The sequence below is a fragment of the Coregonus lavaretus genome (genome assembly GCF_964263955.1).
Source record: "Coregonus lavaretus genome assembly, chromosome: 39".
NCBI classification, from domain to species: Eukaryota; Metazoa; Chordata; class Actinopteri; order Salmoniformes; family Salmonidae; genus Coregonus; species Coregonus lavaretus.
Window position 1 is genome coordinate 3044445 of NC_140026.1, and position 5412 is coordinate 3049856.

General features: G+C 41.5%; 1 long non-coding RNA gene across 1 annotated transcript; it reads right to left on the minus strand.

The window, feature by feature from the left end:
• Positions 1 to 4202: 4202 nt before the first annotated feature.
• On the minus strand, positions 4203 to 4993 carry LOC311113166. The gene is made up of 3 exons (XR_014610970.1): positions 4963 to 4993; positions 4483 to 4755; positions 4203 to 4289 (listed from the first exon to the last, which is right to left on the minus strand). It is a non-coding gene; the product is annotated as an uncharacterized lncRNA (long non-coding RNA).
• Between the last annotated feature and the right edge of the window lie 419 nt (positions 4994 to 5412).

The following is a 5412-nucleotide window of genomic DNA, read 5'->3' on the forward strand; positions in this document are numbered from 1 at the left end:
GTGTGTGTGTGTGTGTGTGTGTGTGTGTGTGTGTGTGTGTGTGTGTGTGTGTGTGTGTGTGTGTGTGTGTGTGTGTGTGTGTGTGTGTGTGTGTGTGTGTGTGTGTGTGTGTGTGTGTGTGCGTGTGCGATGAGTTTGAATAGGAAATATAGCAAAATGAATAGGAAATGTAGTCATTGACAAGGTTAGAAATAATGAATTTTTTTTATATAAATAATAATTGTGTCCTTCAAACTTTGCTTTCGTCAAATAATCCTCCATTTGCAGCAATAACAGCCTTGCAGACCTTTGGCATTCTAGTTGTCATTTTGTTGAGGTAATCGGAAGAGATTTCACCCCATGCTTCCTGAAGCACCTCCCACAATTTGGATTGGCTTGATCACCACTTCTTACGTACCATACGGTCAAGCTGCTCCCACAACAGCTCAATAGGGTTGAGATCCTGTGACTGTGCTGGCCACTCCATTATAGACAGAATACCAGCTGACTGCTTAATAGTTCTTATATAGTTTGGAGCTGTGCTTTGGGTTATTGTCTGTTGTAGGAGGAAATCGGCTCCAATAAAGCGCCGTCCACAGGGTATGGCATGGCGTTGCAAAATGGAGTGATAGCCTTCCTTCTTCAAGATCCCTATTACACTGTACAAATCTCCCACTTTACCACCACCAAAGCACCCCCAGACCATCACATTGCCTCCACCATGCTTGACAGATGGCATCAAGCACTCCACAGCATCTTTTAATTTGGTCTGCGTCTCACAAATGTTCTTCTTTGTGATCCGAACACCTCAAACTTCGATTCGTCTGTCAATAATATTTTTTCCAATCTTCCTCTGTCCAGTGTCTGTGTTCTTTTGCCCATCTTAATCTTTTATTTTTATTGGCCAGTCTGAGACATGGCTTTTTCTTTGCAACTCTGCCTAGAAGGTCAGCATCCCGGAGTGGCCTCTTCACTGTTGACGTTGAGACTGGTGTTTTTGCGGGTACTATTTAATGAAGCTGCCAGTTGAGGACCTGTGAGGTGTCTGTTTCTCAAATTAGAAACTCTAATGTATTTGTCCTCTTGCTCAGTTGTGCACCGGGGCCTCCCACTCCTCTTTCTATTCTGGTTAGAGCCAGTTTGCGCTGTTCTGTGAAGAGAGTAGTACACAGCGTTGTACGAAATCTTCAGTTTTTTGCCAATTTCTCGCCTTCATTTCTCAGAACAAGAATAGACTGACGAGTTTCAGAAGAAAGTTATTTGTTTCTGGCCATTTTGAGCCTGTAATCAAACCCACAATTGCTGATGCTCCAGATACTCAACTAGTCTCAAGAAGGCCAGTTTTATTGCTTCTTTAATCAGCACAACAGTTTTCAGCTGTGCTAACATAATTGCAAAAGGGTTTTCTAATGATCAATTAGCCTTTTAAAATGATAAACTTGGATTAGCAAACACAATGTGCCATTGGAACACAGGACTGATGGTTGCTGATAATGGGCCTCTGTACGCCTATGTAGATATATCATAAAAAATCAGCCGTTTTCAGCTACAATAGTCATTTACAACCTTAACAATGTCTACACTGTATTTATGATCAATTTGATGTTATTGTAATGGACAAATAATTTGCTTTTCTTTCGAAAACAAGGACATTTCTAAGTGACCCCAAACTTTTGAACGGTAGTGTATATATATGTACACATTGTAACTCATCTTAGATACACTGCTTCAATTTTTTTCTCAATATATGTCACAGTTGAGAGTCACCTTTCTTTTTCTTGTCCAACTTGTTCAGTTGAATCTGGGCGTAAGTCACATGACTTGGTCCAGCAGCAGAAGCACCAGCAGCATCTGAGACATAATACACAAACACCTCCACTTAGTCAAACTCTACATGTCATATTAAATGAAGACAAGCAGGCTACTACACATTCATACTGAAAACATTACATTACACTACCATTATCATTGTTGTCTGAGGGATTGATCGTATCGTAGATGTTAGCATCACCTGTTGGTCAAAAAATAGAGAGAAATCTTTGTTAGTTTGGTTATTCCTGAGCTTGCCTATGAACATAGAGTATGATAACATGTTGTAAACAAAGTGGATGTTGATGAGCCAGTGTATGAGGTTACAGAGAGAGGAGAGTGGTAGAGGTCTGGGCTGAGAGACTGACCATGCTGCTGATGTGTATACCCAGTATCAGGAGCCTGGCCCTGGGTAGATCCTTGGTCCTGTTGGGGGTCCTGGTTGGTGCTCTGGGGCTGAGGGGGCCTACAGGGAGAGAGATACTCAGCATAGGAAGCACAGAGAAGATGTTATACTGTACGTATCAATATAGTTGAGAGACAGGTGTACTCACCAGAATATTCTGATGAAACAGGAACCTGTAATGACAAACACATTGTGTTATGTACTGAACTTTCTTCAAAAACCTATATTTAGAAATGTCTCTCCTAAACATGTAATAGAATGTTTTGTATTAAATGAGAAACAGCCAAAGTCTCACCTTTGTTGTTTTGATTTCTCCACAGCAGGACCAGGAGAATGACCAGTAGAACACCAGCAACAACCAGACCCACAACCACTCCTACTAGGACTGATGTAGAGGATCCATGAGCTACGACTGGAGAGACTGGAGAGAGAACAGCACAGACTCTGATAGAGGTTATATAGGTTTAGAGTATAGAGCATGAAAAGAAAGTAGGCTGGCCCATCTTTTGACAATTTAGTTGAGAGATCATATTTTCTAGGGGAGTGCAAATCTAAAACTATATTAACATCAACACTTAAATGACATGTTTTTCACACAGATAATAAAAAGGTAACTAACTTGTGATCATAAATGTTTTCTCACCTCTCACTGTCACCCAGCTTCCTGGTGATTCTCCTTGACCAGATTTACACTTATAGAATCCTTCATCTGACTTGGATACTGTAGGGATAGTCATCTCTCCTTTGGTCTCATTCTTGATGAGTACTCCATTTTTGTAGAAATCAGATTTGAAGTTTGAGCTGACTTTCCGGTATTTACAGCTCAGAGTCAGAGAGTCTCCTTCAGTCACGGGATGGACAGGGCTCTCCAGGATCACATCACCATCTGTGTAACATAATATATAAATAATACTGTAAATCTGGAGTCATCCCTAACAATACATCAACATCTTATGAGCTTGTATTTATGAGATGCAATCATTCAGTTACAGAATTGAACATCCTATCATATATATGTAGAAATGTTAGTGAGGGTTGTACAATAAACATACCATTTACAGTGATGTTGACAGCATTACTGTAGTCTCCTGATCCAGACTCACACCAGAACACTCCACTGGACCATGTGTATGTGTTGCTGATGGTACATGTGGACCCTGTTGTTGATCCCCAGTTAGAGACACACCCTGACCTCACTCCTCTCTCTCTGTAGCTCATCAGTCTCCATCCAGTAGAGTTCCCCTTCTCCTCACAGCTCAATGAGAGAGACTTTGATGTAAAGTGTTGTGTTGTGTTGGGACTTATTCTGAGAGACACTGAAGGCTGCAGATCTGAAACAAAGAGACAGAGTCAAACCTATAGTTATATATACACATGAGGGTGACTTAAATATGATTCAATACAATTTCAATGCAGTTAGTTACCTCCTGACCAGAGAAACTGAGGTTCACTGTAGAGTGTATCATAGACTGGGTCTCCTCTCCCAGCTCTACACACATATCCTCCTGTGGGAGTAGGACCAGAAGGGATCAGAGTGTAGGAGTCTTCAGTAGTCCCATTGCCTCCTTCTGGTAGACGCTCAAAAATGTAGGACTGCTCTGTTAAAATGGGAACAGTCCTGTACCAGGAGAACCTCCAGCCTGTAGACGTCTTGTCAACTTCACAGCTCAGAGACACTGAGTCTCCAGGGTTCAGCCACTGAGGATAGATACTCAGAACAGCCTTGGGTTGAACTGTGATCAGGCAGAGGACAGGTTTGAAACTTTCAGTCTTAGCAATGATTCTTGTTACCCATGGAGATGTTTACATGATTAGATAGACTTACCAGACACAGTCAGTTGTACAGCATCACTGGTCTTGGAGAACGTCCTTCCCTTTACACCCTTACAGGTATATGAATCACTGATAGACATGTAGACAGGACTGATTCTGTTCTCAGACTTTGTATTAGAGTAGACTGGATGACCATTCTTATACCACTCATACTGCCATTCAGTGTCTCCTCCTCCCTGTATGTCACATCTCATAGTGACAGTCTCTCTAATGAATATCTGTGTCCAGTTGGGTTGGAGGGTCAGAACAGCAACAGGTCTCTCTGCACAGACACAACACAGACAACTAACTGAATATACAGTTATGAATGTATTTATTTATTTTCTACTCATGACTATAACTTCAAGTTAGCTACAAGTGTTATGATACAGTAAGCAGACAAAATATTTTACCCTAGATTACTTTATGTCCATATAAAATAGCAGCTATTTATCATAAAACTGTTTTAGACTCACCAGTAATGTTTATCTGGACTGGGTCACTGTACAGGGTATAGTAGACTGGGTCTCCTCTCCCAGCTCTGCACCAGTACTGTCCTCCATCAGAGACACTGACCCTGCTGAGTGTGTAGGAGTATCCAGAGGTTGAGGTTACTGGTGTAGAGTCTGGTCTGTGTCTGTACCAGTAAAACTCCCATCCATAAGACTCTACTGTACAGGTCAGTGTCACACTGTCTCCTGTGAATACGTTCGCTTGGTCTAAACTCAGTGTAGCCGTCGGACGACTATCTGTTGGAATCAAGAAATGTGTGTGATGCATCTGGAAAACATGGATCTGATCTGCTGCATGATATGTCCTCTTGATGGGTAAAGGTTAAACATTCAGTGAGGCAGAATAGTCTACAGACACACAGAAAATGTCTACATGATTGACTCAACAACAACAGTGTCTATCTATCTGTATGACCAGAGAGAGAACAGAACAAAGTAATGTACCTTTAACAGTGAGAGTGACAGGATCACTTGGTAGTGAAGATGTGGGTCTAGACACTGTGTTCCCTTCACACCAGTACTGACCCTGGTCAGACACACCAGCTCTACTGATGGTGTGAGAGACTCCAATGTTACTGTAACCAGACTGGGATACTACATTATCATTCCTGTCTTTGTACCACTGATAGCTCCAGCTACTGTCAGACCCTACTGAACACGTCAGAGTAACTGTCTCTCCAGTGTATGCAGGGTTTGGCTTTACAGTCAGTGTAGCTTTGGGCAGAGCTGTGAAATAAAGCCGAACACATCTGGATACATGCCTGGTAATTCAGCTGTTTCTGTAACGTTGTGATTAAAGTCTATTTTACATATGGAATGTTGACTCCATTCAGTTAGAATTGACAGTGTTTACAGTATATTTATATTAAGTGTGTATACAGTGTATACATTTAT